The following is a 27,137-nucleotide window of genomic DNA, read 5'->3' on the forward strand; positions in this document are numbered from 1 at the left end:
AGATAATCCTATAAACAGGAAAAGAGCAACAGTCAAAATTGTTTTTTGCCATGTTATACCTGAAATACTGAAGAGCAAGATTTCTTCAAATAGCAGTTCTTTTATTTATTTTTAATTTTTACAATTAACCTCGAGAATACCTAATTCAGGTTAATTCCTATTTCACAGATAATGCAGATTGTGAGCTCATTCCTTATCGGAGCAAACACCAAAATAGGGAAATAAAGTGGTAACAGTGGTTTGAATTCTCCAAGAAAACTAGCCTCTATTTTTATACCATGTATAACAGGGGGAGACCTACTAGATTATAAGATATTATAATAAAAATATACGATAACAGGCTTTTGCACCTGAAACTTAAAAAAAGAAGTACTGGACCTATCTCTAATGCTCACCAGATGTGTAAGCTAGGCAAGTTATTTAACCTAAGCCTCAGGTTCCTTGTCTATAAAATGGAAATCTATCCTCATAGCGTTTCTGTGAAAAAAAATGAAATAATGAATGTAAAACATTTTTGTACACAGCATTGCACATATTTGGCAATCAATATGTGGCAGTCACATAAGAGCTGCTCTTCCTTCATGGAAAAGCTCTCTAGACTTCATTTAAAGTGAATCTTCTAATAGTTTCTAAGACTAAAGTAATCACAGTTTTCAACTTGCCATGTTTTTACAGTCTCCATCAAATTAAAATCATCCTCCAAAAATAATTATAGCAGAGTGAGAAAAAGGAAAAGCTGCCCTACCGTCTTTTCTGCACCCCAGACCATATGAGAGTTACTTCATACAAGCCGTATTTATTAACCCACATAAAGCTATAAAATTTCAAATTAACAAAATGCAAGCAATACAAAACTCTAAGTTTGTTCTATTCAAACGGTACATTATTGTGTATTTCTTTAAAATGCTAAAGACATGGATCTAACAGCAGATAACAATTACAGCTTAAAAAAAAATCCTGTTCCTTATTGATAGAAGCTACTTGATAGACGTTTTCTTCAGCTCAGCTTATCTTTACATTAGACTCATAAGAAGTCTTATATTTTAGGTGTATGTTGTTAAATAAGTAGTGCACTTTTTTGTTTTAACCAGAGGCAGAAACTAGAAAGCAGAAATCAAGTAGTTATGTATTCTTTTAAGTAACTGAGTAATATTTCCAACCTAAAAGAATCTACTTGAATATGTATTCAATAGTGTGCTCCATTTTTATAAAATATACAATCCTCAATAAACACTACATTTGAACTATTTTTAAAAAGCAATGAAGAGCTTGCCATGAGCCTATTTCAGACAATAGCTTGTGTTTGTGTGATTACTGCCTGTCTCTCAAACCCTGCACAGTGCTTGGAGCATAACAGGCACTCTGTAAGGGGTTGGTGAATGAATGAGAGCATCTAAGATGAAACCTCACCCCTGGTCTCATTAGCCAAATGAGCTGTCAACCTCTACAGTTAAGTGCTGTAACAGCAACTACAGGACACCTTTTCCACAAATGCATCAGTCTAAAAACACAGATGCTCATCCCCAGGATAGACACATCATCGCATCTGAAACAGAACCACAGACTAAATTTGATTCAACAGGGAAGATCTCAGTAATCTATTCACAAGAGGTCAGAAGGCAACAGGTCCTATCTATTGAGACCATAAAATGGCAAATATTTCACTATGTTCATTAATATCAAAAACTCTATAGCCAGAAAACTCACACTGTTTAAAAATGTAGTTGGTATTTAATAAAATCATAAATTCATTAGGATCAAATCACTGTGTCTTTAAAAAGAAGAAAGGGAAAGCCAAAGCAGTAAGCAGAAAAGGTGTGAGCTTATAACACAGCCACAACTGGAGGAAATTCAACAATTCAACACAATCCAAAGAATTACCACAAAGCTTTCACATCTTATATGCGAATCAAGAAACTGGTTTTCCAACTGGCAAGCAAAATATATACAAAGTACATTGAGAAAAATGGCAGCCATTAAAGAAATAATATAAAAAGAAATACCATGAGATGTCTGGTAAATCTGAGGTCCAAGAAAGAATAAATGTCTTCACAAAACCTGCTATCCAGAACAGACCTAGAAACCAAGTGAACACAGGAGTATTGAGCTGTTTTTAAATGGCATAAAATTTTAGGTACTTCTAATATGGCACCTAAAATCAAAGGGACTCAAAGACAGCAGCTAATTCTTAAAAAAATAAATTATTCACTTCTTTATACAAATGAATGTAAACATAGTAAAGACAACAATTAAAGCAAAGTACCAAATCAAACTGAATAGAAACTGGAAAAATACAATATTAATAACAGATTTAACAAAGCAAAGGCAACAATACCAAAACAAAAACAAAACCCTAAAGTAGGAAAAACAAGATAAAAAGCTATGAAAAGCAATTAAAAACAGTCTATCAGAAAAACTGGAAGGCTGAGGCTGCTTTTAAGACCATGTTCAGAAAACAAAAAATACCACTGAAAAGATGAGTATTGTACCCAAAAAGCAGGATGAAAATATGAGTTTTTTTTTTCTAAAATTACAAATAAAAGTGCCCAATCTAACATAATCTCTTTGAAGAGTCGTGTATTGTTATCTTTCTGTCCTAAGTACCTTATACTTAGAGCTCAAAAAACACTAAAATTAAATCAGTGTTTATGTTTTGGACATGTATCACTAATAACCTGGTGAATTTTTGGCTAAATTACTAATGAAAATGAAATAAACTTGAAAGAAATTGTGAGGGACCACATACATTAAGATTTCCTTATAAATTAGAAATTAAGCTGCCCTTACTATGACTTTAAAATTTCTTTTCTCTGTAGCAGTTAACTAAGGTATAATTGAAAAAAAAAAAAATACTGGTTGATCAAGATCTATTACCAAGTTATTGCTTATGAAACTTTGGACAAGTCATTTCACAACTCTGGGCTTGAACTATAAATGGAGGTAGGTTAGGCTGATGATCTTACAGTTTAAACCATATAAGCACAAGTATATTAACAGATTATTCCTGATAATCGAAACAACAATAAATATCAGATTCCAAAAAGCAACAAAAAGTAACTTTGACAAAAGAATGAATTATTTCTCCAACTGGGTTAATATTACTATCAGACAGTGCTCTACAAGCACTTACCTGATACTCAAATCTCCTCAAATAGAGGTTCTAATAGCAATAACAAATACTGAGTGCTTACAATGCTTAATCCTTATGAGCCTATCGTGTGGGTACATTTATTATCCCCATTTTACAGTCAAGGTAGAGATTAACCTTGTCTTAAGTTCTACAGCTAATAAATAGCAGAATCAAGATTGGAATGCTAGCAGTCTGATTCCAGAACCTACACATTAGTTTGCCTGAAATTAAAATTCACTAGATGACTGGTGTTTACAGTTAAGAGGAAAAAAATGACAACTGCCTCTCTCAAAAAGAGGAGAAATTAAATAAATACATAAGCGTCACACTCCAGGACATCTGGACTACATTTATTCTAGCATACTGAAAGAATAGTAATGAAACCCACCTTGCTCCTCCCCCAAACCTGATCTACTGAATGAATTTACATGCATTCCACAACACTGCATTAAAACACTACAAAAGTGGAGACACATGGTCTCAAAGTCTAAAATTCGGATTTAAAATATTTCGGGGGTGGTGCAAAGGACATAATCAAAGGACATTCAAATTCTCTATTATTTTCAGGAACAAACATGTGCTTCGCTAGTATACTGAAGTTAGGGAACCATGCTCCAAATTTGAGATTACTAATTTGCACAAATATAACAATTCCTTACACGAAACTATTTGTTAAGCAAAGGCTACCTATATAAACACTTGAATTTTAACTTGAATCCCCTTTTAACAACCACTTGGTTCCTAGAAACAATTTCACCAACCTACATTATAATACTTTTATAGCAAATAAAATCTATTTAAGAAAACCTGTACTCTTGTGTCAGGATTAATGTTAGTGGACCTACTTGAAAAATGGAAACCTATATATAAAATTCAATGTTCAAAAAAGTGTATTTTCTGGTTCTGTAAAAGTCTCACAGTGTTTCATTGTTATCACATTTAACACAATTCCGTTACTACTAAACTCAATGTCAAAGTAGCAATGCTTCAGCTTTCACATTCTGCCACTTACTAATAATGGTTACTTATTCTCTTGAAGCCTTAGCCCCTCATCTGTAAATAGGAATAATCACAGAACCTATTTCTGAATCACTGTTTCAAAGACTGTGTGTGGCACTCAGTGCTAGCTTGATGATCAGATAAAATTTCTGGGAATTAAATATTTAGTAAACGTCCTTAAGAATGAGTACTGAGAACAATTCTCAACTATTATACTTGTAAAAAGTCAAATAAACTATTAAGAATTTCTGACCAGGGTGCCTGGCTGGCTCAGTAAGAAAAGCATGTGACTCCCAATCTCAGGATCGTGGGTTTGAGCCCCACGTTGGGTGTAGAGATTCCTAACAAAATAAATAAATAAACTTAAAAAAAAAAAAGGTATTAAAGTATTAAGAAGAACAGCGTTTTTTAAATTTTCTTAAAGATTTCAGTTATTTATTTGAGACAGAGAGAGAGAGCATGAGCAGGGGGAGAGGCAGAAGAAGGAGACTCCCTGCTGAGCTGTGAGCCAGATGTGGGGCTCGATCCTCGGACCCCAGGACCATGACCTGAGCCGAAGGCAGTCACCCAACCATCTGAGCCACCCAGGCGCCCTAAAAACAACCTTTTTAAAAAAAAAATACATGAAGACAAAAAGTGAGTGTAATGCAAACTATACATTTCAGCTGATAATGATGTTTCGATGCTGGTTCACTGAATGTAACAAATGTACCATAATAATGAGGAACAGTGACGATGAAGAAGGTTGTACTTGGGTCAGGAGGAGGCATGTAGGAAATCTATACTTTCCTCTCAGTTTTAAAGTGAACCTAAACTTGCTCTAAAAGATGAAGTCCATTATTTTAAAAAATACATGTATGAATACAATATAGTGAACTATTTGTCTGGCATTACATAATGGGGTACCATTCTTTCTACTAGAGTTTTTGGAAAACTTCTAAACACCAGTTCTGCAACCAGCTGAAGTACTGGTACATTCCTCCTTCCCCATCTCAAAGCACGTACAAGTTAAAATAACTAATTTCAATACTATCAGTTTTTTAATGCACCACACTATCATTTTTGAGTAGTATTTGTCATCCCCCAAAGTGTTGGAGATCACTAAACTACAGTGTAAAATGTGGCCTTTTAAAGTAGCAATTCAGGGGCACCTGGGTGGCTCAGTTGGTTTAACAGTCCGCCTGTGGCTCAGGTCATGATCCCAGAGTGCTGGGATGGAGCAGGGCGTCCAGCTCCCTGCTCAGCAGGGAGTCTGCTTCTTTCTCTCCTTGCTCGTGCTAATAAATAAACAAAATCTTAAAAAATAAATAAATAAAATAGCAATTCAGTGACTGATAAGAGTTGAGAGATTAGACTGGAGTCTCTGGGTATAAACAATTTGTTTCCTATACACACAAAACTGCTCTCAGAATTTTGTCTTTACTCATACCTGAGAATATAACTAACAAAAGCTATTTCCTGCTGAAACAGTTATCTATTGCCACTTTCTACTTGCCATATGGCCCACAACTACATATCTTAGAATTTACTGCTCACTACACAGTACAAAAGGAAAAAAATCTTCAAACCTGAGAATAATCACATGTTCCCAAATTCCTTAAAAGCTTACTTTTATGTACAAAAGCAGTAATACCACATACTTCAATGTAAAGCATCACATATGTGAAGCATCATACCTGTAAAGCATAATACCACATACTTCATGGGTTCTACAACTTTTTTTTTTTTTTTTTAAAGATTTTATTTATTTATTTAACAGAGATAGAGACAGCCAGCGAGAGAGGGAACACAGCAGGGAGAGTGGGAGAGGAAGAAGCAGGCTCACAGTGGAGGAGCCTGATGTGGGGCTCGATCCCATAACGCCGGGATCACGCCCTGAGCCGAAGGCAGACGCTTAACCGCTTACAACTTCCTTCTGTTAAAAAAAAATTGCTATCTACATGAGTAATTTTTAAACTGTGCTGCCAATAGTCCTCATGGAGTTGGGGATTGAGATGTTAGAAAACAGAATCAGGGAAGTTAACAAAAGAAAATGAGAGACATGTTCTGCAGATTTAAAAGGAAAAGTATGAGGCTGCACGTCTTATGCGGTACCTATCAAATGGGAAAATGACATTAAATGAACACTACTTAGCAATATAAAGGAATTATTGATACGTGCAAAAACTTGGACGAATATCCAGGAAATTATGTTGAGTGAAATAAAAAAGCCAATCCCAAAAAGATCACATACCATATAATTCCATTTACCTAAGAGTCTTGAATGACAAATTACAGAAACAGAACAGATCAGTGTGGTTATAAGGGGGGTAACACCAGGGATTCTTGTAGAGATGGAACTGTCTTAACTGTGGTAGAGGACATAGGAACCTATGTATGTGATAAAAATGCACAGAACTAAACACAGACACACATGCCCATGCACACAGGGGTAAAACTGGGGAAATGTGAACAAAGTGGATAGATTGTATCAATGTCAATATTGTGGTTGTGACACTGTACTACAGTTTTGCAAGATGTTACCATGGAGAGGGAAACTGGGTAAAGGAAAAATAGTTTCTCTGTTTTTTTTAAAGATTTGCTTATGTGTGTGAGAGAGAGCATGCATGTGTGAGCACAAGCAGGGGGACGGGAAGAGGGAGAAGGAGACTCCCCACTGAGCAAGGAGCCCGATGCAGGGCTTGATCCTGGGACTCCAGGATCATGACCTGAGCCAAAGACAGACGCTTAACCAACTGCCATCCAGGCACCCCTCTCTGTATAATTTCTTACAAAGGCATGTAAATCTACATTACTTCAAAATTTAAAATTTAATCTTATAAAATGACATTAAAATTGTGGCCTTCAAACCTTTCTGAGTACTGACAGAAACTTTTTTACAAATGAAACTTTACAGTGAAATCTAAGCATGTATTTTGATTCCAGGATGAAAAACAGCTTGAAACTCCTATGCTTTCCCTAACGATTGCTAATGTCAACTTGAAGTACTATGTTAAGGAGGCCACAGCCAGATATAAAGGGAGAAGGCCTCAAGTGATCAGTAATGTCTGTGAACAGGTACATTAGGCATTTGTACCTCATATTTGCTAAGTCTGTGGTTGAAGAGGGTGGCAGGGGAATGTTCCTACCTACATATCCTCCCACCTACCAGTTAAGTTCCATGAAAAGCCTATGGCTTCCTGGAGAATAGCTCAAAAATCACTGGCTAAAAGAAAATACTTCCTGACTCAACGTATGACATGAAAAACTTATTTCACTGGTAAACTCTACCTGCACAAAGCAGAAAAGAAAAAAATAAGCTTCCAAAAGTAGTGCTGGAGACTTTTGTAATAAAAAATCAAACAAAAACAACAAAAAAACTCCATTTATCTTTTAGTCAACCTATACAGACTGTTAGGCTGGTTCATTCTTGCTTTTTCAGCCTTTAAATAAGTATCCCACCAGGTGAGGGCACAATTTTTGACTGAAACAATTAAAGTTGGCAATAATTTTGTTTTCTCATTCTTCATTCTAGTCTCAAGTAAAACAATATCCTCTCCAGGATTAACTAAGTAGTATTCCTTCAATCACAATTTTGAATCATTTCTTTCAGATTAGAGATCAAGTCCTCTCTTATTTCAATATCTAAAAACAATACGTATCAAATCTAATTAATAGGATTTAAATAAATCTTTCAGATTCTACTGTCTACATTTTACTATCTCAGCCCTGGGCTGCCAGAGTAATTTTCTAAGTGGTCGCTTTCTCTATTCTAACTTGACCTTTAAACCAGTGGTTCTCACACATGAATCCACAAACTGCTACTTTTCATATACCTGGGGTCTGGAATTGAAAATGATGCAGTCCTAGGCCTCATTCCCACAGATTCTGATTTAGTAAGTCTGGGATGTGGACTGGATGTCTTATTTTTTAAAAACGCATTTCTCCAGCCCTTTATAACAACTGCTTAGACACTAAACAGATATACTTCGAAACCAACTAGTATCCTAATTTTGCCCTCTTCAAAAAAGCATAGTAGCTCACAGTAATTACAGTTAAGTTCCAATCTTGACATTATCAGGTTACCCTGTTCCATGTTAATATTCCAATACATAAATTCTCTGATTATGCCAGTCTTTTTGCTACTGTTGGCATATCTTTGCTCATTCCCCTTCAAATTTTCTAAAGTAATATTCCTTTACGTTTTTCCATCCCACCCAAAAAAATCTTATTAAAACTTCAAGGTTAGGGGCGCCTGGGTGGCTCAGCCATTAAGCGTCTGCCTTCGGCTCAGGTCATGATCCCAGGGTCCTGGGATTGAGCCCCGCAACAGGCTCCCTGCTCAGCGGCGGGAAGCCTGCTCCCTCTCACACTCCCCTTGCTTGTGTTCCCTCTCTCACTCACTCTGTCACATAAACACATTTTAAAAAATCTTTAAAAAAAAAAAAAAGTCAAGGATCATGTAAGTACTTACTATGCTTCCTTGGAAGATTCTCAACTTCCCAACTTAAGACTTTTCTGCTACAAAACTAGCTTCAAGGTCTCTAGCAGATCAACCTCCTGTGGGCTGTTTCCTCATCTATAAACAAAAACTGAGCCAGACTACCTCAAAAAACTATTCCAGCTATAAAACCTGTTCTACCCTAATCTCTTCCCTTAACTTCCCAAAGAATGTATTATAGTTTTTTAAACCACTAGCTTACATTTTGACCCATTATTTTGAAATAGCTATTAGATGCTTAGCTCTCAAAACTGGATCATCTACTTTACCCTACACCAAGAACTGGAATATTTACATTTTAGCTATCAAAGCCTAGAATGTGGTGGTTAAGATACCACCTAAATTATCCTTGATTAAATCATATTCTTCCTTATCCTAACACATTCAATCCCTTCCTCCCCCTTTTAGATGAACACTAACTTTTCTCAAAACAAAGCAAAATACCTGCCACAGAAGAACATTACTGATTTCCTTCTGGAACTTTTCTTTTGTTTTTTGTAACTGTTTCTTTCTCTTATTACTTTTAAAATGTGGAGACTCTCAAGGCTCAATCCACTCCTTATTAGTCTCCATCCATCTTGGATTTCACCATTCATTCCTGTTTGATTTCCTATCCCTAGCCGTCTATAGGGTATGTATCTATTCAATATCTGCCATCACTGCAAAAGTCAAACGTTCAAACTGGATCTCTTTCACACACTTTTCATTCCATTTCTTGTTCGTACCCCATTCTTCTGATTCTTTTTAATCCTTCTTTTTTCTAATCTCCCATTATATTTGCTCACCTAGCCTTTGTGCCTCCTCAGGGTTCCAGATTCATTTTTCCTCAGTTTCCATGGTTCCCACCATCATCTTCATCATCTGAGTAATTTCCAATAATCAACCATCCTTCCAGCTTGTCACCATCGAGTTCTGAATATCTGATCTCCAAACAATGGAAGAAATCTTGCATGTTTTTAAGCACTTCTCCCCCAGATTATAGGGCAACTATTCTATTAATTTAAAATGTAATAAAATAAACTCAAATTTATCCATTTAACATATTTATGTTAACATGTTCTAGATACTGGTCTATGTGCTCGGGAATGAGCAGTGAACAAAATTAAGTTGCCCTTAAGGCCCTTTTAATGAGCAAGGGCCATATAATCAAAGGTATCTTAGAGTAGTTTTAAGTAATTGCCCTTGATAATGATTTGTGTATTCTCATTACTTAGCCAAAAATTAGTCCTTATAAGGATCAATAGAGAGGATTTTTTTCAAATGATGTGAATTCAAATTCTTGATCAGCCATTCCTTTTTTCCTTTTTTTTGAGAGAGTGCGCGATTGAGTACGTGGGGGAGTAAGGAGGAGGAATCTTAAGCAGGCTACACACGGGCGCAAAGCCTGATGTGGGGCTTGATCTCACAATCCTAAAATCATGACATGAGCCAAAATCAAGAGTTGGATGCTTAACTAACTGAACCACCCAGGCACCCCTTGATCAGTCACTCTTTTAATTATGTGACCCTGAGTCTCTCTAGGCCTCTCATAAAAAATGGGTAAAATATCTACCTTGCAGAGTTGGTATGAATGTTAGCGCCTTCCTTCTTAGAATTAAAAGCATGAAGTTCCCATTATTCAATCCAATGATAAATTTAATCAACCCCAGTCACAAATCTGTTGACCACTAAAGCCACTTAGTGAAAAACAGTGGCTCTATTATCATAAATATCTGAAAAAAATCTTAAAATTCTACATTTAAGATATTTACTATAGAAACCTTAAGTCTAAAAAAGAGTAATTTCTAAGTATTAACAAACTACAAAATCAGCAAGAGACTAGCAAAAGAAAAAATACTTTCCACATTTAAACCATTTATTTCTACAGCATTTCCCCCAGTCCTTTTAATCCCAAGACTTACAGTATTCAACAATCAACTTCTTCCTCTGCATACGTTAATATAAATAGAAAAAAACAAAAAACTGGAAATAAAAGGACCAGTGCATAAGAACTAGAGAGTTGAAGCGTAGTTAAAAACTGTCTATGCATCTCACTCTCAAGAATGAATTATGGAATTAGATCTAAGCCTCCATTAAGAAAATTACTCAGATATGCAAACTTTATTAACTTATTATAATATGTCTTGTTCAAGCTTTTAGAGTAGCCAGTCTTGAACAGGCATATAATCATGGAGACACTGTACAATAAAGGGAAAAATAAAATGTCAAGAATGAAGTTGGTAGATACAAGTGCTATTACTGACCAGTATATCTGCTATGAGACAGGCTACATCCACTTTCACCTTCCAACTTAATTTTAAGACCTGTCTTTACAAATACAAAACATTACGTACATACATAGATAAAAAAATAATCAACATGTACTGAGCTGACTGGCCAACCTTACAAAAGTCATTTGTACATGAAAAAATTGCCGTGCGAAGTTGAACTAGAAATACTTTTCTCCAAATCCTTAATGAACCACTTACTTCAGGATATAAGAGGCATAAAATTCAAACTCCCTGTAAGTGAGAGTTCAGGCTATATCAGCAGAGACTCCTTTTAAAACTCCACTATCATTCTGGATTAAATTTAAATGATAAGATATTCTCAAAGTAATTACACAATAAAAGAATTTTTGTCTTCTGGCAGAATACCAAGTCCATAAGATCTGCCAGTTTTTACTTGGAATTCAAAAATTAAAAAGTTATTACATTAGTATAAAATTAAAAGGTTATTACTAACAGACAGCAACCATGTTACAATGTATCAAACAATTACTGGCTAAAATTTGAAAACCACACAAACTGATCTCGGTTATTAGCCAACACAATCATCAGTTACTTCCCTTAGGAAATATGTGCAAGATCAGCAAGCCAAAATTAGTAGCTACCATAATGCTTTCAATTAGAGGGCGTTCAACTATTTGACACTAAACGAATCTAGTTTACAATATTAACAGTTAGAAGAGTCCTAAAGAAAAGTAGAATTTAAATCTCACAAGATAATAAAGGTTACTGGATCTTGATAGATCAGTGCATCTATTCAATTCCACAAATGTTTGAAATCTGTCATTTTGTCTAAACAGAATTCTATAAACCCCAGTGGACAAATCACAATCAGATTCTGAAACAGCATTTTAATTTAAGTAGTTGTGTGTGTGTGTTGGGGGGGGGGGGATGCATGTGTGTTCTCCAGCAATGGACTTCACTGAGGGTAACTGGAATTGAGGGGTGTATTAGTTTCCTAAGGATGCTGCAACACATGACCACAAACAATTCTAGAGACCAGAGTCTGAAATCAAGATATCAGCATGAAAGAGCATTTTAAGATTTCCAAGATACCAATAAATAAATAAATAAATAAATAAATAAATAAAAATTTTAAAAATCTGGATTTATACATACAACAGGAACTCGAAATTTGTGAGCTCATCAAAGCCAGTTAACATGGAGATTCATTTAAAAATTATATATATCTTAAACACTGTATTTTTAATTTAAAATATCATTCACCAATATTTTAGTGTCAAGCTAAAATGTTCTCTTTGAACATGGCTCCCCTACTTGGACTTTTGGGTTCTCATTCTCGTATCAACCGTATCTGTGATGCATTGTCTATAGTTTTTGGTTTTAGATTACTTCAAGATAAGAAATTACTTAGACACCAGTGGAGCAATGTGAATGTAGACTTCCTTCTAGATTTGGATTTGTATTATTTTTCCCCATTTTCTTTTAGTTATCTTGCCCATAACTAATTAAACAACTTTCTTTAGCAATTAATGTGTTTTTAACAGGTTTTCCAAAGTAGTTAACTTAGTTTTCATTTAAACAATTCTCTCTTCACACTCATTTATCATTGGTTTATGTTATATATAATAATATAAACACAAGTACAATGGGATTAATGTATTTGGGAACAAACAGGACTCTCACGAACATTCAACTCAACTAGTCAGAGCATCACAGAGTAGTTTACATCATTCAACATACAACTGGCATTAATATTTTTTTAAGATTTACTTATTTTAGAGAGTGCAAGCAGGAGGGCAGAGGGAGAGGGAGACAATCTCAAGCAGACTCCACGCTGAGCGGAGCCCAACGTGGGGCTTGATCCCAGGACCCTGAGATCGTGACCTGAGCCGAAACAAAGAGTGGACACCTAAGCAACTGTGCCACCCTGGCGCCTCTGGCATTAATATTTTTTGAGTGAAGGTTAAGGAATCTTCTGTAGTATCTACATAAAAAGGCTTTGGGAAAAATACTATATATATATATATAAAATAAATAGTGATCACCACAGCACATGAGAGACAATTAGGATAGAGTCAGAAACTCACTTTTTTTCCAGAAGCAGCTACAACACGAACAGCTGGAGCACTAAGAACTGTACACATATTAACTCACTGAATTCTCAAAATGACTCTATAAGATAGACTGTATCATTATCTCAATTTTGCAGATCAAGAAACTAAGGCATTAAAATAAAAGTAATGTGCCCAAGATCACAAAGTAATACAACCTGGTGTGATTATGGTTCCAGTTCCTACTTTTAAGTCCTATGCAATACTGCCTCTAAAGAAGTATTGTTCGAGCTCTCTTAATAAGCATATATCACTTTCATAATCTTAAGAATTAGAGGGGATAATCATGTCCCAGTATGTCACTCCCCAAAGCAAATTTTTTAGCAGCTCTCCCATAAAGTCCATAATCTTCCATCCTGGCACTCAGGGCTCACCACAACTTGATCACAATTTGTATTGCTAGAATTCCAATCCATGACTCTTATACAAATAACACGTGGGTTCTGGAAACCGATAGATCATCCTGAATTGGGATGTACAGAAACACAAAACATGGAGAGTCTGTCTCATGACACTACACAAAGACTAATATTCCTTCATTCAGAGAATCTAAAAACAGTGGTCTGGCTTCTCAAGAGGACAGTCAGCATGGTTTCTTGAAAAAGTTTAAAGTATCAAGAATTGTGACCTAAATTTTAATCCTTGATCAACCACTATCTAATTATATGACCTAAGAAAAATTATTTAATCTCCCTGGTTTCTGTTCCACTTGTAAAATAAAAGGGAAGAGCTAGAACAGTGTAAAAATACAGCTGAGACTAGTAACTAAAATGCAAATTCAAGGCTCCACTAGCTGTGATTAAGTAGGTCTGAAATGGGGCCCAAGAATGTTTGTTTTAGTAAGCATTCCACGTAAATAATACATGTGGTCCCTGGTCCACAATGAAAAATATTTAAATAAAAGATCTCACAAGTCAATTCTAACTCTAGTTTCTTAACTTCAGTCAATAGGATGCTACTTTACATAACCAGGATGGGGGTTGTGGCCTAAAAAGACAATCCTCAGTTCATCATGGAATTTGTTTTTGCACCTCTCACCCCCTACTTTTTTAAGACAACGGAATATGATTTAGTAGTGCTACAAACTGAACTTTCATTCTCTTAAGACACAGTTTATTCAAATGAGTTTTAAATCAATTAAGCACCTACAAAATGCTGATTCAACTGTATCATCTTATTAATCCTCCTTATTTTGAAATATGATCTTAACTTTCTCAGAAGTAAATTTTAAGCTTCAGAGAATATAATCTCCACTCTACAAGTATTCACAAGTTTTAAAATTTTCTTCTCCCAATTTTCCCTGAAAATTTCTAATTTTCATTTAATAAAATAAATTACTAATTTTCATTTAATATGTTACCCGGGGCTTAAATCAGCAAAATATTCGAATTATTGCCCAACTTCACTACCATTATTTTGCTATCATTAAGAGGAAATATGCCAAATTAATAAAAGTATTATAATGTAATTAAAATCTGAATAAATGTTTTCCCTGTTTCTTATCCTTTTCTTGTCCTTTTGAACTTTTCCTCAATGAGTATTCTATTTGTTCCAAAAATCATACACCACTTTGTTCTAAGAGTTACAGATATTTGATGCTCTGCTGTATTAAATGTACCATCTCCCCAACCTTTTTAAAACAGCAAACTTGCATATATGTTAAAATAAAAAACTTCTCGATAATTTCAGAAAAACATATTTTTCTTCAAAAGAATTATTTCAAGGATTTTTTTTTAACAGAGAACAAGGAATAACACCATAATTAAAAAACGTATTTTCAGCCTTGTCTTAGAAATCAAAATGCTAGCATTAATAGCAAATTGTAAACCTAAACAACTGTAATGCAAGGGTCATTTAGCAGTAATTGTAAAAACTAAATGAGGAATTGGAACACCGTAATTTAAAAAAAATAATTTAACAGCCTATGTACTTATTTTCTATATTCTGATTTCAAATTAGACCAGCATTCAGTAGGCTATCTTAAATTCCATTTGTGTAGAAAACTGACACTATCTGACATTATCCAAATTATCTACACTTTCCTTCCTTAAATTTTTTTTAAATCTGTTGTGATTACAAAAGCAATCCATCTGTCTCACAGAAAGACCAGAAGAGAAAACTCCCACAATTCCAATTACCCAGACACAAATCACTGCTGGAAACTTTGGTGTATTTGCGGCCACATGGTAAAAACTTATTCAGGCACCAATAGACACTAAGTCTAGGAAAGTCTGACAGGGAACAGAATATTTACACAACCTCAAAATACCTTCCCACAAATTACTTAATAATGGCAAAAAGAGAAACAGTAACTATACAATGGAGAAACTACTCCACACCTCAACCAAGCAATCAAAATGAACTACTGACAAGGGGCAAACATTAAGTGCATCCAAATGATTAAAACAAAACAAAACAAAAAACCCACATATTGCATATCTAGTATTCCAGAAAAAATGCAAAATCTGAATCTAATCAGAAAGAAACCTTAGATAAACCCAATTGAGGGACACTGTTTAATAACTAGCCTGCCAATGTCATGAAAGACAAAGAGACCTGAGAACTAAATGCAATCTGATCCTGATTTGGCAATTGCACCAGAAAAAAAAGTGCTAATAAAGGGCATAATTGGGACAACCGATGAAAATGGAATATGGACAACAGTCTAGATGAAAAGTATTACATCAATGCTAAATTTCCTAAATGTAACCACTCTGGTTACTTAAGAAAAGATGCTTGATCTTAGGAAATGCATACTTAAGTGTAGATGGCATCATATATGCAATCTACTCTCAAAGAGTTAAGAATTTCTTTTTACATGTAGAGTGAAAATAATAAAGCAAATGTGACAAAAGGTTAAAAATCAGGGGATCTGAGTAAAGGGTTTAAGGGAATTTTATACTGTTCATGTAAATTCTGTAAGACTGAAATTATTTTAAAATAAAAGCATTAAGGGGCACCTGGGTGGCTCAGTCGTTAAGCTTCTGCCTTCGGCTCAGGTCATGATCCCAGAGTCCTGGGATCGAGCCCCACATTGGGCTCCCTGCTAAGTGGGAAGTCTGCTTCTCCCTCTCCCACTCCCCCTGCTTGTGTTCCCTCTCTCACTGTGTCTCTCTCTGCCAAATAAATAAAATCTTCAAAATAAATAAATAAATAAATAAAAATAAAAGCATTAAAACACCTTGGTTTTTTGGCAGTATTCCTCAACATATATGCATATATTTATATATTTGTATTTTTAAAGTTAAAAAGTGGAATCATCCGTTTGATACTATTTAGTTTCAGAGGCCCTCCCAAGTACATTTAAATATCCCTGAAAAAAGACAATTGTCCTTCTCTTGCTCTCCATCCAAACAAACTCTCCCACACCATAAATACCCACTCTACCACCATCTCCTTAACCAGTTACAGCTAATTAAAGGGATCAAGATGGAGAACAGTAGCTCACTGACACCTTGCCAATTCCTGTGAGGTCCAACTGTACTTTCTTCAAAAAAGTTCTCTAAGATTTCCCTTCCGTCTTAAAACAAATCTTTTACTTAAGCTAGCTGGAGCTGATTTCTGTACCTTGCATCCAAACAAACCCTGAAACAGCAGGCTTTTGAGAAGTAGAAATAAACAGTGCAAGGGAAACAGTAGCTACTTAAATTAATCTTTTGTCTGTGCTTGAAAAAATATGGTTTTGCTAGGGGCTTAATGGTAAGATGTAATAAGGCTGTGTCAATTCAGCCAATTATGCAGCTTAATTTAAAGAGAAGCAGCAGAAAAGCAAATAATTCAAAAGGAAAAATCTTATTTTCTCAAGAGGAGCTACTATGTATCAGACCAACCTCAGAACCCCATCAATTTATGGTTAATGAAGCAGAGTCTCAACCTTTCAAATCAGTCACATCAAGAATCTTCCCATCTTTTGCCACTTCATTAAAGAGAAAATGGATTTTCAAATTCCTGAAACTTGTCTTACTTTAAACAACATACAAAAAAACAGAGGAATTTAAGAGGTCTCTCTGTAAAATCAAAAAAGAAACTATTATATTTCATTATTAGTCTGTGAAATAAGTCTGTAAAAAATATCGGAAGAGTGTATCTTTCTCATATATAGTCCCCTGATATGTAAACTTAAAAAAACAAAACTGTTTTCCTAACAATATTCTAATCTTAATTCTTCACATCACATTCCTCACTTTCTGCTAAAAACCACTGACACTAGGCTTTATTCTTAGACCAGTGAGAAATATGGGAAAACATATTTAATCTTTAAATTTACTTAACTCAAATAAGTTTAAAATAATTGCTCATAGTAAATTCAGTTAAAGTCTTTAAAAATTATGTTTAAATACCTTTTGAAAACAAAAGTCAAAATTTTTCTGGTCTCAGATAAAATGTTAGATAACATAATTCTGTGAACTTGAACTTTAAAATTATCTTATGAATACCACAAACCAAAACTATCTCAATCCAACTGTTCATTACTTAACTTTATGCCACAGGCTCAGACCTTAAATGCTGCAACCAAGTTAGCTATAACACAGGTGTGATTACTCAATGTTCTTTCTCAATTATAAACTTCAGGACCAAAATTTTTATTGCTTTGGATTAACTCGAAATTAAGCAAACATCTAAGAGTTGCTAGAAAATTATCTCTCTTCTCCAACTGTACAACTCCAACTGTACAATAAAGAAAGCTGCATAAATCATTTTGTTTCTCAGGTCCTGTCTTAAATCCAGATTTCACACTTAAGACAACTTTAAAATGCAAAAATAAATATTTTAACTAAAAATAATGGACAAGTAGTTGATTATTTACTCACTAAATTACCATATTATAGATAACTTATGTATGAAAAGCCATAGTATCTGTTTTGATGGCATTGCAATTCAACATATCAAAAAAGAATTCTGACTGACCTGTTCCATTGAAAAGTCCAAGATCCCAAACAGCTTAAATAGTTCTTGTAAATAATCACATCAGATTTTTCAATAAAGCTGGAAAATGCACCTAACAATATAAAAATGCTTTCCTAAACTATCTAAAAATAAAATTTTATTTATAAGCTGTCTATGAAGAAGAAAGAACTGATTTCATACTAAGGGAAAATATTTATCAAGTGAAATTTAAGACCCAACTATTTTCTTGACTCTAAGTAAAAAGCATCCTAGTTACTAATGGTTAATAAAAACTTCTCGTATTCTTAAAAATACAAATAACATCTAATTAACTCAGCCTTAGTCACCACCATCTGATTTTTTAATGTAGCACTTAGCATGAGTGCTCACAATAACAAAAAAAAATTTCTTTTGGTTAACTCCTACCTCTCTATAAAATACTGTTTAATTGCAATAACAAGATTTTAGTTAAATATTGTTACTTCAAATCTGGTGCACTAAAAACTATTTTCAACCATTAGTATTGCTCTTCCATATTAAACAAATGTTTAAGTGATACTTACTATTCGTTTAATATTAAAAAAAAATAAGGCTCTTCCCAACACCTGTACATTACAAAAGCCAATAAAAAAGAGACAGCCACTCCAATTTTAAACTCAGCCTAAAAACCAACATTTATATATCTAAATAGTATCCTTCTTATTTTCCCAGTCAACACAAAAGAGTAATTTTCCATACAGTAAAAATAATTCTACAGCAACACTAAAAAGTCTCCCTGAATGTATTAAACATTTATTCTAACATATGACAAGGAACAGTCCCTGATCACCCTGAATATTTGAGATGTGCTTGCTTAAATGAAAAGCTTTAAATGCAACAAATAATTGAGCACCTACTCTCTACTGTGAATCAATCCTTTGGAGATGAAAGCTAATTACACATTATGAACGTATTTTTAAAAATACAGCATATTTTGCAAAAATTCCATACCAATATTTCTTTAGCAGTTTTTGATAGCTCTTCCACGTTTTTTTGGTTTTCTCCATTTTAAACACTCAATAGCACACATTTAAGTCCCAGTATTAACTTCCAGAAAAGCAGAGCTGTTAGGATTTACATAACACACTTTTAAAAATAAAATCATAGGCGTAAGACTTTGATGCATGAAAATGGGTACATTATTCTTAGAAATAAGAAACCAATTTAAGAAGTTAGACTTTCACTAAGACCACTAAGGTACGTGTTAAAGGGAAGAATTTCTCCTAAATTATTAATTGGCTTTTATCCTCACTTCCTCATTTTAGATCCAAGAAGTCCTAAAGCTTACTGTGGTATACATGGTAAAATTCTCTGGCTGGAAGCTGTTAAGACAGACAAGCCAAAATTGTGAGAGTTATCAGAGATCTAAAGAGTCAAAGGGAAATGGAGGAGCCCCGTAAAGGTTCTAAACTTAAATTGAGATCAAAGGGATCCTATAATGTACACTGACAACAAAAGGGAAGTATGATCAAAATATAGTCTCCAAAAATAAAATTTGCTCTCCAATTACATTATAATTTTCTACAAATCCACTTAAACAGATAAACACCTAATCCCTCAAAACTCAGCTACCCTAAGAACAAAGACCATTTAACTAGTTTTCTCCCCCAAGAGACCTATTGCATCAAAACTCACTGAGAATAAAACACCAGGCCTAACCTTTTAGTAAATCTGCCTCTGCAATTATAAAGGACATATAGTCAATGGGGTATACATTAACAAAAACTAAACATTTATAGCCATGTTATTTGTAAAGTACAATATACATAAAACATATATCAAAACAAGCAAACAAAATCCAAAGCAATGAAGCAGCCCAGTATGAAGAAAGCTAAGAGCGTGAAGGCAGCTTTTCTCATAATTTCCAACTTGGTATTGTTTATTTGAAGGCAAATAAGTCCAAATGCTTTGTGTGTCTAGACCTGATCAAGGTCACTATCAAGAAAAAACAATGGGTGTAGACAGCGTTCCCTCCCACGGCTACATAAACCAAATCTCCCTAAGAGTATACCGATTTCCTACATTAGATAGTAAGTTTAAAGTACCAACCTCCTGAACCACAGATCTTAACCACATAGTCTATAAAACAAATACATAATCTTTACACAGCAGTTACGGATTCTAGACTTCCATGACCACTCAGAGCATAATAAAAATGAGTATTGACCAGAAATCCCTACACAAACTCCTACTACCCAACAACATATCATTTTACAATAAAATATTTCAAACATTCTAAGGTTATGTGCTTAGTCTTCCATGATGAAACTCTCTAAGCTAGTTATTTCTACAATTATTTTGTAGAACAGAAAGTTAACTAGTTCGTATATGAACTTCAATGATTCTCTTGTTCCACCGTAAATATTAGAGCAGAATTTACAGTGGAATAAAAAAATCATGAAAAGGCGTATATTCTCCAACCTTTTAAAGAACTACTGCATTGAAAGGCACTCATCTTTTGGTTATTCCATATCAGAATGGTCATTAAATGCCATTAATGGCCCATTGATATCTCACTGATGAGTTCAGGCCGAAAAGATCAACATCCCACTACAGAGATGAATTTTAATCATTCCCACTTTTTAAAATACTATTAAGTGACACCATTTAATTTTCTGCCTCAATCTATTAGATTCTGAAATTAGCATAAAATGGATTCAAGATCCTATATTACTGTATGGCTTATATTTAAAGTCATTAAAACAGACTAAGCTCCACATGCTAAAATAGGTAAATGGGCATGGGGGAGGGGGTGGATTTCAAGAAGTAAAGCCTTACTTTTCTACTTACATAATTCTGATAGTATACTATAAAACAATTTTAAAAGGCAGCAAAGCATGCAGCTACACTTCATAAAATATACAAACTTAGAAAATTCTTAAAGGAATGCTTAATATATGAGAAAAATGGATACAAAATATAATAGTGAGAAGAACAAGCATTTCCACACCCAGTGAAGTAACAGGTTTAGGCTTGTTTGTACAGCTCCCTAAAAATTAATCTGAAAGAGTACAAAAACCAAAATTCACAAAATTGGTCAAGAGGTGGATGGGAAACATTTCACTCTAAATTAAAACACCTAGTCACACAAAATGTTACAGTTACACACTCACAAAACATTTTAACTTACTTTAGCACAGTGAATAAAAAACACCTGCACTAAACCGAGCAAAAACTATTCCTTGTCCCAAATACATTTTTTTAAATGTTTAAGAGCACCTACCCTCTCTACTGAAATTTCTAAGGCTACCTGAGTGTTTTTATTTTTTTCGAAAGTGGTGTCATTTTATTTGCCTCTCAGGAAAAACCAATAAAATTAATCAACTAAAACACAGCACTGTAATTTGCAGTAAAATCAACACATTTTTGTAAACTGTTTGGGGAAGAAAAGCAGCACAGTCTTTTCATGTAAACATAATAAGCCTGTAATATGCTGCAGACAAACGCACTGCATGGGGTGTGGAGGACCCGAGCTGATTAGATTACCACAACATCAGCCTGGGGCCGCCATTTTTAGAATCTGTAAAGGACAAAAGAGGGAAATTTCACTTTTTACTTCCCATCTCGAAAAATAAAAGAAAAAACGGGGCTATCTTCCAATTAGGTATTGATGTCTCCAGCCTCGAGTTGAATGCACCTCACTTAATTCTCTCCAAGGTCTCCAGAACTCCAACACCTTACGTTATTCACATCTCTAAAAGGAGGGGAAATAAGGGAAAAAAAAAAACCCCACAAAAACCAAAAAAAAACCCAAAACAAAACAAAACAAAAAACCCGGTGTTTACTCCAAAGCGAACTCTAGCGATTTCTCTTTGACTTTAAATTATACCATTCTTAAGAGACTCTAGCAAGAACGGATCTCTACGGAACTGAGGCCAGAAGAGAGCACTCCGGATTGTTTTTTTTCTCCCCCCCTCCCCCGTTTAGCACAGTGAACCGTTTGTTTCTTTTCTGTATCTGCTGCCACAGTGTTTGTGCCAATCCCTTGGTCAAAATAAGCTCTTCTGAAATGTGCCATATTGTGGATTCTAAGCCTCCGGTACAGTAAAGGACGGCGATAATGCAAGCGGAGTGGGGGAGGAGACTGAGAAGGCTGGGTACTGGGGTGACCACCTCAGGGGCGGGTTTACCCTCTCCCGGAGAGGATGAGGAGCTGTCTCGTTCTCCCACAAAGGGAGACAGAGACCCAGAGCGTCCTTTTAACCCTCTTGGTATTTACCAGAAAATTATACCACAGAATGCCAGGCAATTAATGGAAGAAGAAGAAAATGGGGCCTATACGGTTTTTCAGCACCTGAACAAGATGCGGTCGAGGAAAGGGAGAGCTGGCAGCTCCTGGGACCACTTCGACACAAACCCTACTAACAGTCACAAGCCTACCTCCTCACCCAAGCGGCCTTAACCCGCTGCCAATGAGGAGTGCGCCCCCTCCCTAACTCCCACTCTCAAGGGGGTTTAACTGCCAGTTTCCCCTTTCCCCAACCCTAAAACCCGCCATAATGCTCCCTTTCTAGGGTCAGGGAAGAGAAAGGATAAATTCGATTCAAATAAGCAGCGTCTTGCTCCAGCCCAGACACCTGAGAGTCAACGTCGACTCCCCCAAACCCCCTCCCAGAAGGATAAAAATGAGAGAGCCCCCTCCCCCTTGAAACACGCGTCCCTCCACCCCGCAAACCCCAAGAACTCCCAAGGAGACGACAGGCACTGACCTGTGATGTTCACACACCAGACACCCGAACCCCGTTATCTGCTCGACCCCCAAGGAGTCTCTCCACACCTCCGCGAACAGACGACCCCCCCGACAGCAGCCACTGCGGACACAGGACCCGGTTCCACACACCCCCTCCCCAAACAGCAGCGCGCAGCCTCTTCACCAGCAATCAAGGAGTAGGGGAGGGGGCACCCAGACAGTCAACAGGAACGCAGAGGCGACGGCAAGGCTGCTCAGAGTGTCTATGCCCCCTCTGTGGCCGCTCCCGAACTCAGGTACGGTCTCCGACTCGGCCCCCTGCGCCCGCTCAGTGTCACTGCCTCTCGCTCTGGGAAAATGGCGGCGACGGCGGCGGCGGCGGCGGCGGCGGCGGCGGCGGCGGCGGCGGCCGCGGCGGCAAGTGCACGGGGCCCGCCCGCCCCGCTCCGCAGGGGCAGAGGGGGAGGGGACGAAGCTGCCCGCCGCCATTTTGCTTGTGGGCTGCCGCCCGCCGTTGCCTCTCCCACAGAGGCTTGAAGATAGCCAACTGGAGGCAGAGAGGTGGGCAGAATCTCCGTCTTTTTCACAACAGGTGCATTCAACAATTCTCAGAAGGTTTGGGGAAGTTTCGGTATTTGGTGGGATTGGTTCTTTACCCCTTTTCCCTGAGCAGCCCTCAAGTTTGGATATCGGCGAGCTTGGGCACGCCACTACTGGGTGGAAGGATAAGGACTGTAGGCCCTGGGAACGGCCCCCCTCACCTCACCCTCCTAAAGCGATGCACTTTCTCCCACTCCCCAAACAACCTCAGTCTCAGTCTCAGTTTCCCCCTCCCCCTCCCCAGTCTGGCCTCCAGCGCTGGGTGAACTCGGTTGGGGTGTCACTCGACGCCCACTAGGGGCTGAGGAGGCTCCAGTGCGCAGACTCCGGGCATCGGATAAAAGCGGAGCTGGAGCGTCCAGCGCCGTCTCGATGGAGGAGCGAGAAACGGAAGAGGTCGGGGGGAGAAGCAGCAAGAAAAGTACAGCCACCGTCAGCGCCGCTTTCCTGCCACCGTGTATCGGGGTAAAAAGCTGCCGTTGCCGTCGGTGCAGTTGCCGTCGCTGCCTCCTACTTTTGGCCCCGGGGAAGGATTTCCCCGCCGGCGGGACAATGTGCGGGGTGGGGAGCGGGAGTTCCTTTATGTGGTGGTGATTAAACGAGGGAGGGACAGAGAGACGGTTATCTCGAAGAAAAAAAGGGGGAGGCCAAAGAATAAAACAAGGGTTTCCCCACTAAAATAACACGGTGATTCCGGTTCTTGTTTTCGGGGTCTTTCCCCCGAAATGGCGGTTTCCGCCTTCTCGCTCCACGGAGACCAGGAGCGCTTGGTAAGCCGAGTGGGGAGAGGCAGAGGCGGTTCGCGCAGCCAATCGGTGCCTGATGTGTTCTGTCGGCCGCGTCCCGATTGGCTAGTGATGACTTCATGCTGCAGCAGCGGGTGGGGCCAGAGCCGTCTGGGGAGGCTGTTGCAAAGGCAGAGAGGGAGAAGTGACGATGGTGATCGTTGCTGCCGCGGCTGATATGGAACCAAGCAGTGGCGAAGAGAATCTCAAGGCTCTTCCCTGAGTATTTTCTCCTGTCCCTGCGCGAGGTGAGGGCCCCGGCTCGGCCTCTGCGAAACTTTGGGGCGCTGGCGCGGACGAGGAGACACAATTCCTCCCATGACTTTTTGTAACTGCGTCAGGGCAAGATGGCGCTGGGTCTCCTTGGGGCGCGGGGGGAGAGGCACGTCCACCGCCGCCGCAGCGCATGTGACCGGGCTGCATTCCTGTGGGGTTTGGCTCCGACCCAGGCTGGTGCGGGGGAGGGGAAAGGGCTTGGGCGGAGGAGACTGTGGTGCGGTCGGCGTTGGCGGCCTGAAGAGGAAGAGATGACTGTTTGAGAACGCTTCCCCTCCCCCCTTATAGCTTACAGCTGCGGCTCCCGGGGGAAAGCCCCGGAGGGACACTCCTTCTGGGGTGTGACGGCTGTTGGTGGAGGAGAAGGTTTGGTGCCCTATTTTCTTATCTACCTTTCTCCTTGCAAAGTACTTACGTAAGGTGGCAGGTTCCTAATGTGGGAGTCGCGATCAACTGTGAGTCCCTGAGGGCCACTGGACTGAGTGAAAAGGAGAGACTAGCTGGGCCACAACGTCAAGAAGGATCAGTTATTTTCTGAGAAGACGTAAAGTTTCTCAGATCCCAGTAGAAAAATATTTACCAAATTTGGAAGCAAGCGTAAAAGATGTAAATAACATCCAGGAACACTGAAAATTTCCTAAAAGTTACCATCTGAATTTTGAGGACCCTTTTCAGGCTTTCTGTTCCTTCCCTCTGTACTTCTCATATCCTCCCTGTCTATATTCTACAAGTGTAATCTTAGTGGCTGTGCTTTTCTTTTTGAATTTAGGCCTGATTAGTAATAACAATAAAAGCCGCTAGTGTTGTAATCTATATGAAGTAGGGATGTTTTCAATACTTTTGTCTTTCTGTCGCTTCTTAACTGTGGTTTTTAAAAATAAAAGATGAAATCACTTTCGGTAAATATTAAGATTCTTGCACCATTATGAAGCCTACCTCTCTAAATCACTTCTGTAGAAGTATGGACTTTAGTTTTAGAAACCTTCTTAGTTGAAGATCTTTAGTTCAAAAGTTTTTAAGTAGTTCATCTTGGAAGATTCAGTAAGAAATACTAGTTTTGTTTTTGATTATTCTCACTTGGCCAAACAAGCAAGGTAGCCATTAACGAAACTAGTGAAAATTCAAAAGGCTTCTCCCCTTGGGTGGTGTTGAGAGCAGAGAGTTACACACAACAAAGACATTTGCAGTGAAACCTGGCTGGCTTTTTGACAGAACACATCTGCTAGGAGGAAACGTTTGCTGGACCTGAAAAGTCGGGTTTAACTCAGGTCAAGGTTATGTTATTTCCTTTAGTGTTAGTTGCAGACTTCGTAGTTCGAAAACAAGATTTTTTAATTCATTTGTTTATACTTAAACCCTTGGCTAGTTTTTGTGGCTTTTTCAGTGAAGGAACAGTATGAATGAACTGAAAAGCCTGTAATTAAACTGTAAATATTAAGTAGTACAAAGATTTTAGAGTTCAAAGTGTTTTTCCATTGTGAATAGAAAATGGGCATTTTGCATAGAAGAACTCTTGCTTGAATAACTTAGAGGATTTTTTGTCATGTATAAGTTGTGTTTCCCTTAACTGTCATAGTAGCTTTTATTTTGGCTCAGGAAAAGGGGACCGAATATGAAGTCAGGTTTTTAAGGTAATTTTCAGTCTTCCTAGCTTCCCTTTGCCTTAATAAGGAAGAGAGGCCATTTTTCAATCTAATAAACATCCTTGTTTCTGTCTTTTTCATCAGCTTGTCCACATTATTCCTAATTGCCAGATCTTGAGCTCTAGTTTTTCTTTTGCCACGTTCCTGTGGCGTTTTAACTACTACTTGGAATTACTTCTTGGACTACCTTCTTGTGTTACATGTTATCTCTGGGGAATTTCTTTTGTGCCTATGACTCTCCAGTAAGGCCTAAATTTTTATCTTAGCTGTAAGTGCAATGTTAAGGTATACAGGGGGGCCCACAGGCTTCCTCAACTCCCATTAAAAATACTGAGCTTGGTACTAGATTCCAAAGAACTTTGTTCACCCATCCCCTCAAAAAATTTTTGCTTCTCATCCTATTTCATTGAGTAAACCATACCCCAGCTTTCCTATATTTTTATTCAAATCATCTGTTATATAATTGGAAGTTTTATAACTGCCTTCAGGTGGCAGACATCCCCTAATTGGTAAAATACATAGGGAGTACTGTTTCATACGTTTGTGTGTCTGTCCACACCACCCGAAGTATTTCTTCCCACTCCTGGATAACTTGAGACTTTGCCTCCTGAAACTTCCAAATTCTTGCTCCCAAGTCCTATGAACCATTCTTTACATTAATGACCTAGCCCAGTGCTTGACACTTGGTTGGCATTTCAGGTGTACAAGTTTTTTGTGGCGGTGTGTTGTTTTTTTAGGTGGATAACACTCTATTAATAAACTTCAGTGCAAACTGTAAAACATAGCTTTCATACTTTTTCAAAAACACTTGACCACCAGGGTTTGATGAGGAAATGAAGGATTCAGAGGCTCACAGGCGAGTTTTTCTCACCTTTACCTTATATGAGAGGGGACAAGGGGCTGCTGATGGGCTATTTCTGCCTCCAGAAAGATGGGAAACAAAACTGGCTTTATTTTTCAACAGCGTATTTCTCAAATCTGGAGGCCATTTTAATCTACAAGCTTCAGTATATAAACACCAGTGATTATTTGGGTTTATAATTCTTTGATGTGTTTGGGGCTTATTAAAGTATTTAGTACTGCTTGCTCTTATACTAGAGAACCCAATTTTTTGTGCCCTTGAGTTTAGATTTTGTCATTTTTCTTGCTGTCATTTATAAGTGTCCATGTGCCATCCTCTGGTACCTACATGTGTTTCATGTATTATGAGATTGGCATTCCAGTAATAGGGCTTATTAAAATTGCATGTAAAATGGAGCTCCTTAA

At 37.4% G+C, this 27,137-nt stretch overlaps 1 protein-coding gene and 1 long non-coding RNA gene across 8 annotated transcripts in view; one reads left to right on the forward strand and one right to left on the reverse strand.

Annotated features, from left to right (window-relative positions):
- KMT2E (lysine methyltransferase 2E (inactive)) overlaps positions 1 to 22,986 on the reverse strand; it is a 94,358-nt gene extending 71,372 nt beyond the window's left edge. For 2 of the 7 annotated variants that reach the window (XM_048212907.2, XM_057304079.1), the window contains exons 1-2: positions 22,587 to 22,955; positions 2,004 to 2,076 (exon numbers count right to left, since the gene is read on the reverse strand). The gene's annotated coding sequence lies outside the window, so the exon portion shown is untranslated. Of the gene's footprint in view, positions 1 to 395; positions 478 to 2,003; positions 2,077 to 9,394; positions 9,530 to 22,586 lie in introns of all 7 variants that reach the window. The other 5 variants (XM_048212902.2, XM_057304078.1, XM_026503892.4 and 2 more) reach the window with 5 other exon arrangements.
- A 52-nt stretch (positions 22,987 to 23,038) lies between these two features.
- On the forward strand, positions 23,039 to 26,651 carry LOC130542048 (uncharacterized). Its single transcript, XR_008956328.1, has 2 exons — positions 23,039 to 23,159; positions 23,412 to 26,651. It is a non-coding gene; the product is annotated as an uncharacterized LOC130542048 (long non-coding RNA).
- Positions 26,652 to 27,137: the final 486 nt, after the last annotated feature.

The sequence above is a fragment of the Ursus arctos genome, unplaced genomic scaffold, assembly GCF_023065955.2.
Source record: "Ursus arctos isolate Adak ecotype North America unplaced genomic scaffold, UrsArc2.0 scaffold_3, whole genome shotgun sequence".
Taxonomy (NCBI): domain Eukaryota; kingdom Metazoa; phylum Chordata; class Mammalia; order Carnivora; family Ursidae; genus Ursus; species Ursus arctos.